Source organism: Terrapene carolina, unplaced genomic scaffold, assembly GCF_002925995.2.
Source record: "Terrapene carolina triunguis isolate 2854851 unplaced genomic scaffold, T_m_triunguis-2.0 Scaffold179, whole genome shotgun sequence".
Classification (NCBI taxonomy): domain Eukaryota; kingdom Metazoa; phylum Chordata; order Testudines; family Emydidae; genus Terrapene; species Terrapene triunguis.
In genome coordinates, this window is record NW_020664530.1 from 2,245,528 (window position 1) to 2,267,825 (window position 22,298).

The 22,298-nt window shown below is 41.0% G+C and overlaps 1 protein-coding gene across 1 annotated transcript in view; it reads right to left on the reverse strand.

The window, feature by feature from the left end:
• Nucleotides 1-22,298, reverse strand: part of LOC112113485 (transcriptional activator GLI3) — a 251,295-nt gene that overhangs the window by 13,913 nt on the left and 215,084 nt on the right. The window lies entirely within an intron of this gene.

Here is a 22,298-nt window from a genome sequence, read left to right on the forward strand (position 1 = left end):
GCTCCCGTTTAAGACTTGTTTTTATTATAATATTCATACTATGATAGCGCCCAGGAACCCCAGAACAAAAAAAACACATAGAACAAAAAGACAGTCCCTGCTGCAAAGAGTTTACAATCTAAGTAAATTCAAGGCCCCATCCAAAGCCCATTACAGTCAATGAGAGGCATTCCACTGACATCAACAAGCCCAGGGCATATAAAAATATTAAGTTGATCATGAGTTTATTGAGATTTTACTCAGGACTCAATTTACCTTACTCATAGAATCATAGAATATCAGGGTTGGAAGGGACCTCAGGAGGTCATCTAGTCCAACCCCCTGCTCAAAGCAGGACCAAATTCCCAACTAAATCATCCCAGCCAGGGCTTTGTCAAGCCGGGCCTTAAAAACCTCCAAGGAAGGAGACTCCACCACCTCCCTAGGTAACGCATTCCAGTGCTTCACCACCCTCCTAGTGAAATAGTGTTTCCTAATATCCAACCTGGACCTCCCCCACTGCAACTTGAGACCATTGCTCCTTGTTCTGTCATCTGCCACCACTGAGAACAGCCGAGCTCCATCCTCTTTGGAACCCCCCTTCAGGTAATCATGTTGAGTAATACTTACTCACACTAATGGAGTCTCATTTACATGCTACTCTACATAAGTAAGGGTTGCAAAATCAGGCCCCTATTTGACTTCATGCTAATGTAAGTTTTTCATACATTTTTTTTTCAGGGGATATGTCCTCCAAATAAAAAAGTCAATTTAACTGATTAATTGAATTTCAAACCACCCATTCTGACTCACTCCATATTTTCAGCATTTTCTTAAAAGTGGGTGTATTTATTTCATGTATGCTTGGAAAATATTACACATGGAAATGATTAAAAAAAAAAAAAAAACCCCAGTCGAAGTGGAGTTCACGCCAACCCAGACTTCTTTTGCCTTTTTGTAATATAGTTTGTCCCTCGTTAAATAGCTTGCCTCAAGGCTAAGTCTTAAATATGGCCCTCCAAAACACTTGTGCAGCTGTCATTATGGTCAGTGGGATATGTGTGAGGTGTCCAAAGGCAGAATTTGGTTCTATGACTTTTGCTTGTTCCAAAAGGTAACTTGCGCTGTTCCACTCAGTAAGGTAACACATTTAAGTACATGCTTAAGTTTTCATTAAGTCCTCGGATGGAGTGCTGAATCAGGACCCACAAAAAAATCGAATTTAGAAAAAGATTAATTGTTCAAATTCTTTGCTCAGATTTTAAGAAAAAGCACCCTAGACTGGGATTTTCAAATAGGAATGAATTTCAATGGGATTTGGTTGCCTAACTCTACTGGACTTTCTTTGAAAATCCCAGCCTTCATACACTTTGTCATTACAGTTCTTCAATTGTTTTTGCAGGCTTCTGAAACAGTCATCATTTCCCAGCTTTACCACTAGGTGGCCTTCTGTCTCAGAAAATGCAATTCTTTCTATTAAGGTAAGAATATAAACTGTTTCCAGAGTTTAAACTTGATCTTAGTATAGAGATGAAATCAGTATCTGCTCCAGTAGCTCACAGAAAAGTCAGACATACAGAAAGTCAGTAGTTCATACTGGAGCACAAAAAGATAATACTAATTTTTTTAAAGTCCTGAAAACAATCAGAAAACCATATAAAATCACTTATGTTCACAATTATACAGTATCCCCATAGCAAACAGATGTGGGTTTCCTATAAAAGATGACTGTTCTTTTTCTCTTTTCTAAGCTTTATTACCATTTCTTAAAAGTTATGATGGTGCACACAGCATCTGAACAGAACAGATGTGCTGGACAATGTACAACATTTAATCTTTAAACGTTTATGTTTCAAATGCATATCTCTGTAGTCCATTCATATTACATGAGCCTGTACCAAAAAAGTACAGATGGTCAGTGTTTTGAAACTGAATCAGAACAGTACAGAGAGGTTTATGTGCACTCTTATTTCCCGAAAGAAAAAAAAAGTGACTGTACAAAACTCATTGGCCAATACTCATAACTATTGGCCAAGCCTTCCAGTAAATAAAATGGTGCATTAGCTGGATAAAGCTACATGGGATGCAAACTAACAACTGGTGAATGTTACACAAGTTGAATTCCATCTGATTTAAATAGAGACCAGCAGTTAATTTTGTTCTCGTTTCAACTACAACAGCATCATTTTACCTACACAGTCAGGCAGTGTGCAAAACTTGTTAGTTTTGCCTACATAGCAATTATAAAATCTGACTTTTTCCTCTTCAGCCATACAACTAAGATTCTCACCCAGGCCCTTGTCAGCTCCCATCCTCATTAATATAACCAATTCTCATTGGCCTCCCTAAAATTCACCCCATCTCACCAATCCATGCAAGATGCAGCCACTAAAACCACCTTCCTAGTGATTTGACTGTCATTCCCCTCTTAAAATTCCTCCACTGGCTCCCTCCTTCTCCACAACATCAAGCGTCTTGTGATTGCCTTCAGGGCATTGCATAACTCTGCTCCTCCCTAATTATCTGCTCCTCTCTCTTATCATATCACTCCTTTCCCATCCTCTCCACTCTTCCCACAGTCATCTTTACTTTCGTCCATGTTATCTCAATGCATTGAATGTCCTCTCTAAGCTAGTCTGCAAAGCCCCTTGTTCTCATTGAAATCCCTCATCTTCAGGGAAGGCCTCGAAGAAACTGGCTGACAAAGTCAAGTACTAATCTGCTTCATTTATTTTACTCTTGAATGAGCTTCTCAGCTCCCTTGGAGGCCTGGTCTACACTACGGGATTAATTCGGATTTAGCAGCGTTAATCCGAATTAACCCTTCACCCGTCCACACTACAGAGCCAGTTAATTCGAATTAAAGGGCCCTTTAAATCGATTTCTGTACTCCACCTCGACGAACGGAGTAGAGCCTAAATCGATTTTGTTAATTCGAATTAGGGTTAGTGTGGCCGCACACCACCGAATTACTGTGTTTAAGTTAATGGGGTAGTGTGGCCGCACACCACCGAATTAATGTGGTTAAAAACCGAATTAAGGTGCTTAGTGTGGCCGCGCACAATCGAATTTATACAACCTGTTTCCCAAATTCGAATTATCTAAATTCGGATTAATCCTGTAGTGTAGACATACCCGGAGGAAGGGGTGGAAAGGGAGAGGTGTAAAGACACTGGAATGGAAGCTGGACATTGGTGGAGGAAGAAGAGGAGACGGATGAACTGGGTAAAGAGAATGTAATGTGCTAAGCCCACATAATAAAACATACACAGTTGCAGAACACAACAAAACACTTAGCCAATAAGATTGATGGCTTTCATCACTTTGGGTCAGATTCTGATCCTGTTACTGTTTACTCAGAGTGAGTTGTACCTCACTCTGGGAGCAGCTCACTGATATAGAGAGAGACAGGCAGAATTACATAAATTGTCTATCCATTTTTATTCGGCTTTTAATTATTATTTAGCAATATATACATGTATGTGTGTGCCTCACACATTGAAAAACATGCTACAAATAGAGTTAATGATCTTGCAGACAACTGCTATGTAACATGTTCATTAGTTTGTGAACTTCACAATTCAGGTTCTTTCACTCTAATAATTACCTTTGGATTTTGCATGGTGTTTTTGACTCCTTGGTCACCACAATGAGAACAAATGAATAGTTTTTAGCTTTACGCTTTGGCATAAGAGTATTATGCAAAGCAGAAGCTTTGGTACAGTACAATAAGGATTTATGGGGTTTCAATTTATAATCTGTTTGTAACCTTATTACACCCATGAAATGTCACATTCCAGGGACTACATCAGAAGGATTTTTTTTTTCCTGGTGAAATTGAATTTTAATACAGTGGTCCTAGTGTCTTATGGGTGTGAAAAGACTGTTCTTTTAATTTTTATCTGTTATAGGCCCGATCCTTTAAGTCTTACTCATGTTATTAATCCTTACTAAGGCCAATAGGCTCATGCAAGCCAATAAGCCTACTCCCCAGAGTAAGGATTACTCACATAAGGCTCTGCTGGATCAGGCTCCATATTATTAAAAGCTTCTCATCTGAAAATTGAAGCTCTCTTAAGTATAGAAATTTTCACACAATGTCCCTCTCACACAAGCATGATAGAACCTCCCTCAAAAAATAAGGTCCATTAATAGAATGCTGTTCACCTTCATGCCAATTGAATGTTAATCAACAGAGTTAAATTAGTTCTAGCCCAGTTTCTTTGGTTTAAAGGGTGCTGCTATGCTGAGCATATAACATTTCTGCAGAAATACTGTGACATGGAGGAAGACACACAATGCAGGGTAACAATTTGCAACTCCACTAAAATCAAGGCTGACTCTGGCCTATACGCTCTACTGGGAATGCTCAAAGGGATAAGAAACTTGAAGCATGATTTGGAGTTGCCCTAGAAGCCAAAGTAGTCTACATCCGAATGGCAAGAAATAAAATAATAAAAGATAGCCTAAAATGTGGAGCCAATGCAGGTTTCATAAGCCGCACTTGCTGCTTTGCACCACAGCAGAAAATGCATGGCCACATTTGAGGTAGGAACTTCCAAAAGATCTTTTGTTTAATTTCCCCCTTCTGTGTGTTTTCTATAGAAAGGGAGCACATAGGGATATCCTGACTGACTAGTTGGTACCTATTAGTCATTCATAGATAAAGGCCAAATGTGTTTCCCTTGGTAGCCAAAGAGTAGCAAGAGAGACTATCCTTTGACACTGGAAGGATGATTCAGGAGCAACAGAGAAGGAATAGATAACAGATCTAATTGAGGATGCATTGGCTAATGAAGTATGGTTTGGAGGATAAAACAGAAAAGTGTGAAGAAAATATCTAAGTTTATTTTATACACTGAATACCTTATGGAACATATTTAACAAGAAAACCAGAAATAAAAGGCATTACTTGCATGCAATGTGGCTAAAGTTAATGGTGCCGTGGAAAGCATAACATTAGCATCTCCAGTAAGTTTTTTTTTTAAATAATAACTGTGTAACTTAAATTTTGCACTAACTAAGCTTTTGGCAATTAATTTCCCAGCACTTGGAAAGACAACAGTTCCCACTAAATGTATGGATTTAAAAGCAGTACAGACAGTTAGGCCACTTTATTGGGCAATCTCCCCAACCCAAGTGCACAGGTACCAAAGGCTGGAAAAGACACAGAACTGCTGCGGTTACTGTGCGTGAGACAGAGGGTGAGCCATGGTGAGTCAGTGCAGTGGAACAGCCTCTAAACATGGCGTACTCTGCATCTGCATGGAGGGGCAGGTTGAGAGTTCACAAATTGCACAGAGCCAACATTCCAAGTCTGTAAGTGGCATCTGTAGTGCAGATTTGAGGCCAGCAATACAAATTGGAGTCACCACTTAATAGAGCAGAATAGCTGTGTGGCTGGGTTGGAAAGGAATTAATTGCCCCCAACCCATAGGTGATCCATGTAAAGCCCCTTTACTTAGGTTTTTGCACAAGGGATGAAGATTTGGCCTTAAGTCCATGTGCAACTAAGTTGCTTCAATTATCAAATATTCAAGGGGCATCTGCGATATGAACCCCTGCACTGATATCTACCTATCAAATCTGTTTATCTAAGGTACTAGCTGCCAGTACCGAAATATCTGAGTAGCTGACAATCTTTAACATGCTTAGCCTCACAACTGCCCTGTGAGGTAAGGAAGTATTAGTATCTCTATGTCACAGATGGGGAACTGAGGCACAGAGAGGGTAAGTGACTTCCTCATCTGGCTAAGTAAATTCAAAAAGGGCATTGCCCTTCTAGAGATGTGGCCATGCAGCACTTATGCAAGTGCCCACTCTTGTTTCCTCCTCAGAGGTTGAGTCCACGACTCATCACTACTCCCCGCTGCCATATTAGGCAGTCAAGCAATGAGGAGATGACATCAGAGCGGATGCTCCTCCACAACATCTCATTATAGGATGACAGGCCTCCTCCCTGACAACTGGTGAGAAATGGAACGAACGACATAGATGGAAGACAGCTCTGAAAAGGAGCCAGAATGTAGAGATGGAACTACCAGACCACAGATATCCCCCTGACAATGGAAATCACAGAGGAAGGCAAAAATTGTGTGTATGTGGGGTTAGACCTTGCTACCACAAATGCACCCAGGGTAGAATTTTTATAAATGATCCAACTGGTAAAACCCAGCCCCTCCCTTTCCTCTCCAACCCTTGCAGCAGCTCTGCAGGGGACACTGCATTCCTTAAAATTGAAATCTCCATCTCCCACCGATTGTAGAAGTTCTGCATCACTTGCCTGGAAAGCAAGTATGGGTCCTTCCTGTCCTTTTTCTATCACACTGGAAAGCCTCAGGAGCAGTCAGGCCCTGAACAGCCAAGGTAAGCAGCAACAAGAGACCAACATCCCCTTCACTGCTCTATAAAGATGAGTATTTGACCCATGTCCTTAAGGTGGCATAAGCACTTAAGCCATTTTTAGTCATTAAGATGGAAGAAGCACATAAGCTGCTTTAAGTCCTTATGGTGGCATAAGCTTTTAAGCCACTTTTAAGTTCTTAAAGCCAAATACAGCCTATTGCCATACATTGAAAAGTGTGATCTTAGATACATGCCTGCCCAGAAGTTCCAATTAGTGGTATTCCGAAGTGTGGCAATTTTTTTTTCTTTTTATAGTGAAAAACATTTCCCAGGTGCTCAGAATTACAAAATTACTGGAGTGATTTGCTCTGTACATTTAAAAATATTTTTTAAATCAAATAATTACATAAAGTTTCATTCAAAAAGGTGGCTCTTTCAGAAACTTATTAGCATGTGAAAACCAGGAGGTATAATTTAAACCACTCTATAGACTTGAACACCATATGGTATCTGTACAAGTGATGCCACTGTAATACATGCACTAAACAGCATAGGATGTTTATACAGTAAGTTCACATAGGGTAGGGTACACACAGGTATTTAGGCATTTGAAATCAATGGGAGATAGGCATCTAAGTACTTTGATGAATCCCACCCGTGGCTGTCAGCCCTCTACATCAAGACAAAAAGAGTCAGCTCTATTGTAATTCTGGTTAATTTAAAGTCGGGTGCCATGTCAACTTTTTATTACTCTCTGTTGTTAATGTTACTCTTCCTGATTCCTAGCGTAGTTCCTTGAGGATTGGTTAAATTGGAGAGAACAGCCAGTGAAGAGTGGAGGGAGGAGAAAGATCAAAATTAGAAACCCAAGTGGAATGAGAAGTAACGAAAGTGGAATGAGTTATAACCAAACAAGAAGGCCAACAGAATTAAATGGAAGGGGATCAGATGCACATGGCGAGTGGGAGGGACAGCAAGCAGGTGTGCACTTCAAACAGTTGAATGGTAAGGAGATGAAGAGAGAAGGTAGCATTAGGAAATGCTGGATGATAGGAAAAGCAATGGAAAGCAGGAATTGAAGAGCGAGGGCTGGGAATGAGATAATGCAACAATTAGAAGTTAAAGTAGTGGGGGGAAGACTTAGAGAACTCACAGGGAACAGAAGAGAAAGTAGCAGTGGAAAGAAACACACTGGAGATCAGGAAGAGTCTGTGTGTGCTGCAAAGTCCACTAAACGAAGAGAGACAAAGAAGGAGAGAGAAGGAAAGTGGACACAGCCATGTGAGAAGCATATACTGTTAGTGCCCCAGTCCCAGTTTAACCATGGAGGCACTTTAATCTAGCACTAAAAGAGATAAAAAGATGATTTTAGTCATACCACTAAGCTTTACACAAGTGTTAAGTAAAGTTGATTTACCTCAGTGAAGTTCCCCTTCCCCCTTGTGCAGTATGCTGGGGACTGGTTGGTTGCCATCCTGTCCCCAGTGGTGGCTGCATTTGAGTGGTGCCTATGCTTGTAAAATGCATTGGGCTAGGCACTATGAGCTAGGTTGTGCCCAGCCTGGCAAAGGTGTGCAAGGGAGGAAACAGAGTGCAAGAAGCCTTCTTCTTCCCTCCTGTTTGCCCCCATTGTCCTCTGCACAGGTGCCAAGCATGGGTCTAATTTCCCCCCCCATCCCCCAGCAACAAATACTATGCAAATCTATTCTCCCTCCAAAAGGACTGGGAGTGATAAGGGACAAAGCTACCCCGACCCCATCAGACAATAGTGCTGACCCCAGGTGCATGTGGGAAAGCACGCAACAATCTGTCAAGGTATGGGGGGTCTCAGTTGTTGCTTTATGCTTCAGGAGGCATAGTAACTGAAAGGCAGAATTCCTCCACAAGCTTCTTCTTGGGCAGCTTCCCTCTTCAATGCCCTCCACCATGGCACAAGACAACCACAGACTTTTATTATTCTTTAACACCTGTAGTACAATGGAGACCATTGGCCACAATCCCGATCAGGGCCCCACAAGAAACAAGGAACACAGGGATTGGATAGGGGAGGAGGAAGCTGTCAAATACAAGCCATTTTAACATACATTTACATTTTGGGATGGTCATTCTAAATAGACAAACTAAGAGTCAATTATTTCTAACGCCCATTCTCCCGAGCCATCGTGAACTGGAGGATTTGTAATTGTTGCCACAGCAGAAATGGGTCTTGAGTAGTGTTGTTATCGACATGCAAACTCTTGTTATTAAACAGGAACATGTTATATAATAATATAAAAGACACATCCCAGCAGGGCTGTTTTCTTCTTGCCTGTGTTTCTGTTGTTAACATAGAACTGATTATTTTTCTTCACTTTCCTGTAATAACAAAAAGCATTCTCAATTTTGTAAATTAAAAATGTTTCCTAATCTGTGTGGGTGGGGGGGTGATTCTGCTCCAAAATTTAAATCTTTTTCTTCTGTTCTCTATCAGTCAATTCTGCTGTTGTCTTTGTTGCCCATCAATAGGTTAAACATATCCAGCTTGTATGTTTAAATGCTAAAGACAGAGAAGTCCCCAAGGATACGTCAATCGTTGGCCCATGTACAAAGAAAATACTGTATTTTGCTCTGAAGAGCTCTCTGTGGCAATTTAAGCACAGTGAGACAGACACAATATCCTGGAGAGAGCAAAACCTGCCTTATTACATTCCTGACCCAAGAGAAAGCATCTGCCCTTAGGATATAAAGGGAATCAGTGGGGGGGAAAAGAGAAAAGTTACCTAATCGTAAAAATAAAGACAGTAGTTCATAATACAGCATTTCCTTTCTTTTAATCTCTGATATCGTAGTTATACAGTATGTATAGAACACAACATGGATGAGGCAAACATATTTTGCTGTTTAGGCTGAAGAGGGATTCCTTGAGACTGCGTTTTAGGTTTCCGTGTTTTTATATAGGCTTTGGGATTTTAGGGAGGGGGGTAACATGATATTATAAGGATTCTTTCCCAATAAGATCACATCTTGTTCTTGTTTCATTTGACATACCTTCATTCACATATATAATATGCCAAGTCTGCTAACAGCAAAATGTTGCTCAGTAAAGGTGGCGTTTTACAATTCTTCCTTGGTTTCCTGTGCAAGTCCAGGTAGACATAAAGCGATGGGCAAAAACTGTGTTTTTACTTCTTAATATCAAAGGTTTACTGAACGAGCATCTGCCGTAATCTCTGCAACAACTGGTGTGGATGTTAATCATTTTACGGCTATATAAAAGCTACTTTAATGGGTTCTCAGTTCTGTTTCTCCTCTGATGTTCCCTCACATGACATAATCTAAAACTAAAGTGCCATCTCTCAGGGAAGAGTGTTACATTCTTACATTATTAACTGGGAGGTTAATAGAGGAAGCTGACATTTTAAGGAGTTCAGACTCTCTTTTCTTTTTATTTCTGGAAAGAATCTTACAATATACTTAGAAACTGCTGTGAGAGCTAAGCCTTGCCAATCCCTTTTGTACTGAAGTTTATATTGTATGTGCATGAGTCCAAGAAGAGTGTCAGAGCTTCCATATTTTGTGAAACTAAACAGAATGCTCTGCCCTCACCCTGTCCCCAATAGCCCTAATTTGGGGATCTTCCAGATATGATGCTAAAGTCCATCTATTTGAATGGGCACTGTCAGAGAGCGGAAAGTGGGCTTTCTGTCTAGTGGGAAGGTGTGATGAGGGTGTTGAAGCTCCACTGGCTACCACATGACTGGGGGTATGTTGGGGAAAAGTCCTGCTGCTTTGGGGTAACATTTTCCCATTTTCAGACATGACTTAGGCACTTAGAAGGCTAAATTCCTTTGAATTGACATGAGATGTAGGCTCCCAAGGGCCTAAATCTCTCTTGAAAATGGGGTTTAGGCTCCTAAGTCATTTAGGCACTATTGAAAATTTTACCTTTGGTCAATTTTAACAATCCTCTGTTCTTCAGTGTATTAGATGTGTGTCAGGGTTCCGCGAGCTCTGGATGATCTCTTTGGTGTGGGGTGCGAATAATAAATAACAGGTAATTCATCAATTCAGAATGCCTTGAGCATAACCCAAGGATCACTAGACATACTAGTGGAAAGAAAGGGGACCATGTGGAGGTAATCGCTAAACCCTCTGCCAGTGAAGGATGACTCCAGGCTGGCCCAAACAGGCTAGCACCGGGAAGAGTGGTAGGGGCAGGGACTGTTTGCTTTGGGTTTAGGTTGATCCAGTGCACCAGCACCTAGTGCAAGTTATGTGGATTGGCAGAGGCTGCTATTCCTGGCTATAACCACTGAAGGAATCCTGTATCCTAACCCTGGTTGGTGAGCTGGATTTGGGGCAGTCCTCTCAAGTGCACGTGCATACACACACACGGTCTAATTACTCCATAAGGGCACCTTGTGTGATGCTGAGCCTGGAGGGTGAAGCAAGGATTCTACATGGATCTACCAGCCTACACACCTCACAGAGTGGAGCACAAGAAAGCCAGAACAGTCTTAGTGCTACCATAGGGGAACAGTTCTGTAGTATAAGTGCACATAGAGAAGGATTTGCTCATATAAGTAGGTTCTACTCCACACACAGAACTCAGTTCTGGCCTCAGTCACACAGGCACAACTCTCATGGAAGCCAATAGGAACTGCAGTCATGGACGCAAGGGCAGAATTGGGACCATAGCTTGGTGGGGGAGAAGCTGCAGGACTGCATTCTCCAGTGTCTGTGTAATTAAACCACATATTGACCAACCAGAATGAGTGAGCTCATCTCAGAACGCTGCCCAGCAAATACATAATTTAGTTGATGTTATGAGTGATTGAATATGGAAAGATACAGTATAACCTTAGGCTCAAATCCAAGATTCACATCTTTAATGATCTTTGTATATTGGGAATAAAATGGTTGTAGCATGCCACCGTTGTAGTATTTCCAGGAAACCCATGTTTTTACCTACTAAAAAAAATCCACATACTCAGTATCAGATATGAACAATATCTCACTTCTTTCTTTGCAATAAGGAACCCACTATAAAGCCGCATACAACCGTTAACAAAAACATACATGAAAAATAGGCATGCGAACTGCTCCACGCACTTAACACAGCTGCAGATTTTAATGTAACATTTTTTAAAAGTATATATGCCATTTCTAGCTTTTTTAGAGAACTCTGCTTAGTGCAGGGGACAGTAAAGTAAGAATATACAGTATGTCAATAGAGTATTTCATTTTATTTGAAAATACTATGAAAGATGAAAATACCATCCTGGTTTTGTAACAACATCCTATCACCTACTAGGTAGGACAGCTTCATACTTTGGATGTTTTCCTCACACTACTGCAAGAGAGATGACAAAAATCTATAGGTCTCCTTCCTGCAGCCATAGCTCATGTGATTTCAATGGAAATCACAGTATTTGGTCCTGCCATGCGGGCAGGGGACTGGACTCGATGACCTCTCGAGGTCCCTTCCAGTCCTAGAATCTATGAATCTATGAATCTATGAAATCAGACCTACTGTATATATTAAAAGTGAATTAACTACTTTTTCCATATTGTTCCCCTTTAATAAATTCTAGCCATCGTTTCTACTGAAGCCATTTAGACCCTGATCCTGCAAGCTGCCCCGTTCTGGACGACTCTTATGCCAGCAGACAGCCCATTAAAGACTATAAGGTTCTGAACGGAGCTCTTGGCTGAGGTGAGGCTTAGGCAGCTATTATTGTATCTGTTCCTGTACTTTGGTTTCAAACCAAAACAAAAGTAATAATATTTTTCTTAAAACTTCTGCATTGTCACATTTCACAATGCAGATCAAGCCAACACAGCCGAGAAATAAACTCGGACTAGTAAAGATGCAGAAGGGGAAAAAGTTTCAGGCATGAAAACTAATAAATTGCGTTACATAAATTGTGCAGCTTTAATGAGAAAAATCTGTGAAAATTACATTGCAGTTTAAGGCAAGGTTTTGAAAAAGAGACCTCAAGCAGGTTCAGAGCAACAGGCTCTTTGAGTTAAAATGTAACCATATATTCCAGCAGCTTTATATCATTTTATATTAGCAGAGACAAACTTCTTAATCCCATGAGCCAATTTATAAATCTAAGAAATGCTATGGTATGATGAAACAAGGCAAAGCTACAGAGTAGTATTTTTAATAAGATTTTGAAGAGTTCCAAGCACCCACACTAGTACAATGGGTCATCTATCTACACGCAGAGGTTAGCAAAGTATATGCTGCCCTAAGAAAATTTTGCTCTACTATTTTACTGAAAATCTTATGCACATAATGGGGGAAAGATAGACAGCAAGGAAAGCAAGGGACAATTAAAGCAATCTGCTAATTAGAGTATGTTAAACATATGTATGTAAACATTGAGCATATATATGGTACTTGCTGAATGATATGTAATTCTTTTAGTCCAGCAGTTCAGACTTGGACCAGATTCTGCAAAGCCATGAATCATTCCCATTGCTTTTCATAGTTTGTAACTAATCCCTGTACTGCTACCACTGATCCCCTTAGAATAAGAGAGGGGGTGGGTTCCTCAACAGGATTTTCCCATATAAATCAATAAAAGAACATTTTTCTTTTTAAAGAGAGTTCTGTCATTCAATATGATCATATCCAAATCATCTACAGAATGAAAATGTTGGTGCTTCATCTTCAATTTTAGACCTCTACATAGCAGGGATTCTAAGTCTATCTCGACTTTCTTTACAAACTGCAGGTTAAATTAAGTGACAGACACTGATCCACTTTTTGCTAATAAAAAAAAATGGACCAGATCTATCCCAGAGCTATGAAGGAAGTGGCCAAGTATTAGGGAAATCTTTAGCAGATAATGTATATATTTAAAACTTGTTTCATGATAGAGGAGATGACGAACTGGAGAGAACCTACTGTAATACCCATAGGTAATAAAAGAAACGCTGTGTCATCATCAATAGCATCATCCAGGCCTAAACCAGAATGAGACATCCCTGGCTCTGGTCTTCTCAATCACAGGTGGATATTTCTGGTCACATGTTAACAGCATCCTTTGTGTAATCTCATCATATGCAGCAATATCACTTCTACAGTCCCCATAAGGCATTACGCTTGGACCTGGGCTTTTTCTCCTGGCTATCTATTTAGAATTAATCTCTCAAGCTCTTGGAAGGTTTCTCTTTTGAGCTTGTCATATAACATGGGTCAGGGCTACAAAAGGTTATAACCCTTATAACGTCGGTATCCACTGACTCTTGTGGCTATAGTTACATCTCCCACCCAGCACCAGCCACTCCTCCCAACAAACATTGTCACCAGCTCTACAATCAGCCCTCAGCACCCTCTCACCATCCCTGCTGCACCCCCAAACCACAGCCCAACCTCCCATTTTTTCTTTCCATGACTCAACCCCCAAAACCATCTGTGGGCATGTCACCTGTCTTGTTCACTATGCATGTAAAGCCACCAAGGGAAACTGTGAAGCATTTTATTAATATGTCGATGAGACTAAGATAGAATGGGTGGAATCCTGGCCTCATTGAACTTAATCGGAGTTTTGCCATCGACTTCAATAGGGCCAGGATTTCACCTGATAAGTCTCCTTTCCAGGGAATTTGGACAGAGGTGTTTCCCGGACTTCCCAATGTATAGCAGAAACAGGGACTGAGATGAAGGCTAACTGGCTCAGGATCAATCCAGATGGTATGGGTGTGATATTTGTTAGGAGTGGGAAGCATTTTGAGGAATCGATGGCGATTGCATCCGCTGTCAGAGCATCTGTCTTCAGTTTGTCAAAGTGGCGTTCAATCTTAGGGTCTTGCTGGTCTCACCTTTCCTCCCGGACTCCCAGACATAAGCAGTGACCACTAATACTTCCTTTCATCTGTTGCTGGCGAGAAGATTGCATTCCTTCTTCTCAGATACAGACTACAACACAGTAATCCTTGCCTTGCCAGCTCAAAGCCAGATTACTGCAACACACTCAGCCTAAGGCTATGAAGGCTACTCATAAGTGTCAGGTAGCACAGAACACAATTGCCTGCCGTATATAGGAGAGAACTGAAGAGCATATATTTCTGTTAATTCACTTCCAGGTGAAGTTACTATTATATAAAACCCTAGCTAATGTAGGTCTGGGTTATCTCAATGATCATCCCTCTCCCTATGCCCTGTTGTGGCCACTGGAATTTGACAGGAATGTGCTAGCCTAGAAAGAAATCTGCAGGAGCCAATGGAAGGGCATTCTTGGTGACCAGCCTGTGGCTTTGTAATGCTTACTCATCCAAAAGCCATCAGAGCCTGAGCCTGGTGCCTTTAGTATGTGATTTGTTCAGGCTTTTTACTAACTCTTAAGAGTTGGCAATTAATTTCCTGGCTGGTAATCTCCTGGCTCTGATCCATTCAGAGAAAGTGGTTCTATTGTACAGAGGTAGGGGTAAGTGTGCAAGGCATATGCTCCCTGTTTGAAAAAAAAAATGTAGTATTCTCTTAATTTGAACCAGAGTGGTCATACTTAGAAACTTGCTAATAGTCCTAGATAACTAAATAAACTCAATATTTGCAGTACTCCTTAAACTGAGCATACAGAAGTATAAGGAATAGTACAAATACTGAGGTGCTGTTATCTAGTTATGGCAAAATTGGAATGTTTTACAGTGCAAAAATCATAGGTAAACGGTGCACTGATACTAGCTATATAAATGCAGTAAGAGAATTAGTAGTAATAATGTTAATGATGATGATTTTAACATTAGTTTGCTGCATTTAATTTCTCTGATTTTAAGAAAAAATAAAATGAGAGAAAAAGACAAAGCCTTAACCGAAGCAACCCTAATTCAGGAATCCTAAATTCAGGAAGCCTCTCAACTAAGGCAACATAGAAGACTATGTCTTAACTCACCCACTGTCCCCCAGGCTCCAAGATGCAAAGGAGGGTGCAGACTTTATTTGACTTCACTGCTGTCTGCATTGCCCTATTCCTATCCAACCCTGCTATGGGGTCTTGTTCCCTTCTGGGCTTGGGTGAACTTCAGCCACGTACGGTAATTACTGTAAGTGACAACTGCATAATAGAATCACATGGAATAATGAGCATTTAGAGGCCTGATATTTGTGGGGCCTGATCCTGTTCTCATTGAAACGTATGTCAAAACACTCGCTAAATTCAGTGGAAGTTGGATCAGGCCCATGGTTGGAGAAAAGCACTGTTCGGGTAAGCTGCTAACGAAAAGGAATGGATGGAACTAGCTGAGCTGTTTAACCTCCTCCTTCTACCTGAAAATTTAGTATGTTCCCACCTGCCGTCGTGCTGCTGCTGTTCATTCTTTTAGTGCTTTCTTGACACGTGTAGGAGAGGATAAGCCTAATGAGCGGGAGTGTCAGCACAATATAAATTACTGGAAGGGAAAACTTGATGCATGGCTCGGGATGTGAAAGAGGAATGTCCACCACTGTTTGTGATTATGGATCACATCACAATCTAATAGCAATTTTTACTTAATCAATAATTTCCATGCTGAACAGACAGCCCTGTTACAGAGAATCGACAAGCAGGTACTGATAGCGACAAGCCTTGTTATTAATCTTTACCCTGCCAGCTTATCAGCCAAACTACTGTAAAAAGCACCACCAAGATGGATTTAAAAGCAGGTTTTCTTTCTTTCTCTTGTTTTTTGTTCCTCATCCTTGCCCCCCCCCCACCCTTGCAGATACAAAATGTTACATACACTTTATATACTAAGTTTATTTGAGAAACCTGGGGCTTGAATTACACCAAAAGGCAATTCATATTAAGCAATTTCACAAATCAGTGGGACCTAGACCAGCGCTCAGTGTTAGCCATTATAGGCTAATAAATCATACTTTCTCTTTGAGATGTCAATCGCCAAAGTGCTTTGTAAAAATGTTGGCATCTGTAATTCAGCAAAGCCTTTTCATCTTGAAATAAGATGCTCCAGACTGATAACAAGAATAATCCTCTCTTGATCAAAAAAAAAATCTGCATTTTACCAATTAAAGCTGCTGCCAGAAGCCAAAAGGAGCAGCATTGAGACTCCACTGAAGTTTATCTCTGCTAAACACAAGGAGGAATACAGTTAGAGCTTTGTTTCATTTTCAGCTTGACTACTTTATCTTACTCTAAGAACTGCAGCATCTCAGCCCAGTGATACATGTAAGAATGGTATATGCAGACCTCATACCTACAGTACAAGCCACCAAACCTACCCACTCCTGACAAAAACACCACCCATTCATTTTATAGATTAGATACCCAGCACCTTGAGGAAAAGTCACACGTGCATAAACGCTTCAGAGCAAAAACACTGAATTTATTCCATTAGGATAAAAGGATCCGCTGCTTGTTTCTATTAAGAGGTTACACAAACAAAAGGTTCTGAAAAAAAGATAGAATAAAGGGAACGGAGCAACTGAAACTTTAGTGTCAAATTCTTAGAACTGTCTAAAATGCATCAGCTAAATTTAACTGCATACCCACAAGTCTACATTTGCACATGCAAAACTGCCATTTCTATGCATGATCAAGCATTGACACATGTAATAACCTGGTCCGCACAGATTAAGTTTTCCCAGGAGCAATCACTACACACGCAAACCTTTCAGGCACAGTTTGGGTGGCCAATGTGGAAAATGGGGCCCTGATATCAAAGATTTTGAAGCTAGCTTTTCATGTGTGCACTGTGGAGTAAACCCTGCCTTCTACCCTGTAGGCCATGTGGGAGGCAAAGCACAGCAGAAACACTGCATTTCCTCTGATGGATGTGGGGTGCCAGACAGTGGAGAACTTGCACTAGGTGGATACTACACTATTTTATGGCAGAGCCAAGCTCTACAGCAACTTTTTGCACAGGAGTGAATTTCAACCAGGATAAATCTGCTGGCCCAGGTCCCCTATGGTGGGGATGACAGCAAGTTGGGCCTACTGTGCCCTTCCCAACACTCTGGACTAGCGGATACAATCAGTTATGCACCAGCTATGATACATGGGTGCTGAATAGTCCATTGCTCTGCCCCATGCCTTTTCAGCACATTTGTCTAAGCACTGTTTATTCAGGCAAGATATTCAGGATTTGGTCCTCAACCGCTATTTCACACATGGAATAAACGTTGGAAATCGCCTGACTAGTATAACTAAAACAAGAAAGAAGTTGCCAGTGTGACTGCACAGCTACCCAAACCAACCACTGGACATGCAAAATAATATTCATTTCAACAAGACTCCCCTATACGTTTTTGCACTCAAAAAGCACAACCAATCCCCTTGTTCATTATCATACCTGGTCCTTCCCATCTGTGTGCCCACTTGTGCTAGTTAAACTGTGTTTTGCAGCTCATGTTTCCTTTCAGTTTAACTGGCTCCAGCAACGCAAACGAAAAGCAGTAGTAGGTTAACAACAAGTTTTACTGATGCTGAAAGAGAAATGCTAATTATAGAGCAATTAAAATTGAAATGATTACATGTCTCTCTCTAAATCCCCTTTTAATTCCTCACAGATTAGGGTGGTTTGTTTATTTGTAACCCTCTTTCTATTTAAAAAATAAAAGCAACCAGAACAACTCAACCTTTTTTCCCCTCGCTGGTTCACTGAAGGCCATACTCCACATAGGGATAATTCAGGGCTACCAGCTTATACACACTATGTAATAGACCACTTAGGGAACCTGAATCAAAGTCCACTGGCATCAGTGGTGAGTATTTCCACTGAGCTTTGGATCAGGCCTCCTGTGAGTAAGAAAGTGTAGCTAATATAGCAGTGCTTACTCTAATCACAGCCCTGGGCTGCAAAAGGCAGGAATGTCTAATACATGGGCTGCCTGCAGACATTTTGAAGATGGACAGGGGATGTGCCAGGCCCTCACGGCTATTGACTTTGCATGCTGCACGTGGAAAACAGCTGTGTAGCAGCCATTAAGTGAGTCTGGAGTTACTTAGCCTTGAAACCAAGAGCACTTACACAGTTACTTTTGATAGGGGTTAGAGGTCCGGGATGTAATTTACTAGTATATTTTTCAACAAAACATTCTATACTATATGCCTAAACAGAGAACGTGTGTCAGAGAGAGAGAGAGAGCACAACTGCGTTGGGCAGAGATGTGCCTTTTTACGCTCTAGAAAGCATGTTGGTGCTCTAAAACAACAACTCCACACAAATACACTCTAGCTGGGCAGTTGGCAGCCTGTGCCATATGAACCTGTGAAAGAAGGGGGGTATAATTTCCCCATAATCATTAAAAAAAAAAAAAAAAAGGTGGGGGGGGGGGGGGGGAGGAATTCAAAATCTAAGAACTAAAAATTCACCGAAGACCCTCTATGCATGTGCCTCCCCTTACTATCATCCAAGATCTGGAGACAGCTACAAAACACACAGAGGAGGTGTTGAAAAACCTTTCCATTGCTCTCTCTTACCTCTAAAAAGCTCCCCATCCCCCCAACCCCATCATCAAGTTCAGGATCTGGATTCGACTCAGGTCACCCTACTGTGAAAAAGATTTCCCTTATATTAATTGTCCACATTTTGAAAATGAGCAAAGTCCAGACCCAACAAGGGAAAAATAACATTGCTAGTTATAGATAAAACGCTCCACCTAGAAAATAACAATTAAAATAATGGTCAAATCTATTCTTCAGTCATTTCAACTGAAAGGAAATGTACCTGAGCTATTCAGGGCAAGGGCTGTCATGTATTTACACTGCCAAGCACAATGAGTTTCTGACCTTGTGGAGGCCGCTAGGTGATACTGAAATATAACTGAATAAAATAATAGCAAAGCACACTGAAAACAGTCCTTTCAAATAAAAAATACATTAAATACACGTGTCATTAGGCTCCTTTAGATCGTTTAGCCCCTCAATTCCTGGGGCCATGCCTTTACATACAGTACCACACGCACTGTCAGCGCTGAAGAAAAGAAAGAAAGAATACATTTGAGAAGGGCTGTATTTGTAACTGCCTATTTAAAATAAGATGCTAATGCACAGCTAAATTGTTGTCAGTGGAACCCTGCCGTCCTGGTCCACGCAGCTCTGTTTGTTCTGTTGGCCAAAAGATTTTCAAGGAGCTTTTCTTGAATGTGCACGCAGGTGCGTCTCACATGCTCAGTCACAGCCTGACCCTGCAATGTCTTACTCATGCGAATAGTTCTTATTCATGTCAGTAACCTGCCCCTAGTCACAGCATGGGGAGTGGAGTCCCTTCCATGCCCTGGAACACTGTAGGTAGCTAAGGGAAGCTTTGTCCAATCCCTGCCCACCACAGCCATTCCGAAAGGGAACAGAAGCAGCACCAGGAGGCAGTGCAGAAGCAGAATAGCCAAGATTTTTAAAAGTGATTAGTGATTTCCAGTGCCTCCATTTTTGGGTTCCCAACTTGAGTCACTCTAAAGGGGCCTGATACTCAGTGGATGAGTGCTTAGCAGTGTCTGAAAAATCAGGCTTAATTTAAGATGTCGCAGATCAGGTATCCAGAGATTGCGGCACCCAAAATCACTAGTTACTTCTGAAAAGCTTGGCCTATATGTCCTGGTGGGTAGCCCTGATCTGGGGGCATGGGCTGGCTTTGGGAGCTGAACCCCCTGCTTCTTTTGTGAGAGCGAGGTGCAACCCTCTGCCTCAAAGGAAGAATCTGGAGGAAAGTCAATGAAGGAAATGCCACATGTTGGTTCTTCTGAAAGGCTCCAATACCTGGCAAGTCCTATTGGGCACAGGCCATTTTGCATATCGTAGATTGGCCTTTGTAAATATTAAGGGCCAGATTGTGGCTGACCCTTGTGTATATGCCAAGAGGTGTGCATAAAGTACAAGCAGCCTTCCCACTGCCTGCACACAAGTGCTAGTTACAATAGCAGGCTTGCATTCAGTGAAGTGCAAGGGCAATGGTATCTGTTCACCCTTGGGGGAGCAAATCCGGCAGCCTAGCCCTGCAAATGCACAGGAAGAATTCAAAAAACTAAAATGCAAAATGTATGCTGTCAGTCTGAGTTTAGGGCTTCTTGATCTCGTATAATCAAACACAACCATAAGAGGATTTTACTGCTGTGCGATTAAGGGGAAAACACTAACCAAAATAGGTCTATAGTTCTTCAAGTATAACTATTTGTGTTTTCAAATAAAAGAATAATTATCATCAAGGCTACACAGCAAGCGGGGGAGGGATGAGAAACAGTGTTGCATTTTTCTGATTGCCATTGTGTTAATATTTAAACAATAACTTCAGTCGTTTCCTTTAAGGATAATTTTCTTCAACAATTTTTTATCTTTAATGTCTAACCCCTTTGCAATATTTTGTTCTTTCTAGTCTCACTGATTTCTAGAGGGTGGGGTGGGAGGAAGACAAACTGCAACAAAAAGCAGATTTAAAAAAATATACAGTATCTTATTAGCTTCTGGGCGTTGGAGAACATTTATCAAATATTTAAAACAAACTTGAGCTCAGCTAAGCCCAATTATAATATCTCGCTGGGCAGAGAAATTAATTAAACAGCTGCATGATAAAGACCCCAGCAGCAAACTGAAGTGCTAAAATAAATAAGGTTTTTTTTGAAGGATGTACAGAAGAAAGTATGTAACACACATGTTCAAACAGTAATGGAAGTAAGCAAGCTTTTCAGGAGTGCAATGTACCTGGCAGGCGAACATAGCCCAGGCCCTAATACTGCTCTCCAACTTTGTGATTTGCTAATGTGAAACACATGCATCCCTTTTGCACCAAGTTCAAATAGCCCTGGAATTCCAGCAGTGTAGCTCAGCGACTGAACCAGAACAAGGGCAGAACTTGTCAGGATTTAAGAGCTTTCAGCAAAACCCTTCAATTGCAGCCGGCACCCTATTCCATAGAAGGATATCAATTATAGATAGTGACTTGCTTTAGCAGGGCAGTCGGTACTGTCAGACACGAGATAGACAACCATGAAGAATCATGAATCTTTCTATTAACTGTTGGGGGGAGGGGGAAAGGATGGACAGGTGCTATAAATAAAGCACAGCATCTGAATGGTTTAACACCTTGCCTCTTGGTGTATGTATCATGAAAATTTAACCATGCTGAGTTCTAAGTGGCACACACCACTTGAAAATATGAACCACCACTGAAATTGTTACAGTGTCAAATCCTCTGGGGTGGGTCCACAACACCTCTTTTGTGTATATTTTTATTTATTTATTCATAGCAAGTAAAGTTCTATTTATAAATTCAATAAGAAAACACCATCTCTTGGAGCCCGCTCCTGCTTTTGTTGAGTACCCACAATTCATACTAATGACAGTGGAAATTAGGATACACAAGCAGTGCAGGAAAAATAGTATCAAATAGTGATTAGTATGCCTAAGATTTGGACTTAATTGTGCTGTAATATATATGCTGTGTGTACATATACACACAGACATAGTCTGTGTGTATGTTATATAATCTATATTGTAGCAGAGCACCAGCTCTACTATAGTTAAAGTTGAGAAGTTTCCTGTTAAAATCTCTATAGAATAGTACGTGCGCCTATGTGCACATGCACACACACATGACTTGATTCTCCTATTGTTTCACCAGCGTAAATCAAGAGTAAATTCACTGAAGTCAATAGAGCTACTTCAGTGAAAGAGTAGAATCAGAAGATATACACAGATAAATACAAATACATATGTACCTCTCCCACAAGTAGTGATGATATCTATGTGATAAATTGCATTTAGCCTGCCCTTCACACAACTTCACCTGCACTCTGCCCACTAATCCCTCTGCACTGGAATTCATTTGAACATAGCAAACCCCTCAGCAGTTTAAAACAAAACAACCTGCTAGAGCAAGAACGCTGTCTTTTCCTTAAATATGGAGTTTCCTCGAAAACTACAGTGGTCTGATGCAGAGTGGCCAATATTCAGTCCTGCCCCAGTGGCAGGTTTACAGTTCCTATTTAAAAATGTTAAAGCTCTCTGCTTTCTGCAAAATACGTGAAATTTATGGAGCACATGGTAGAATGG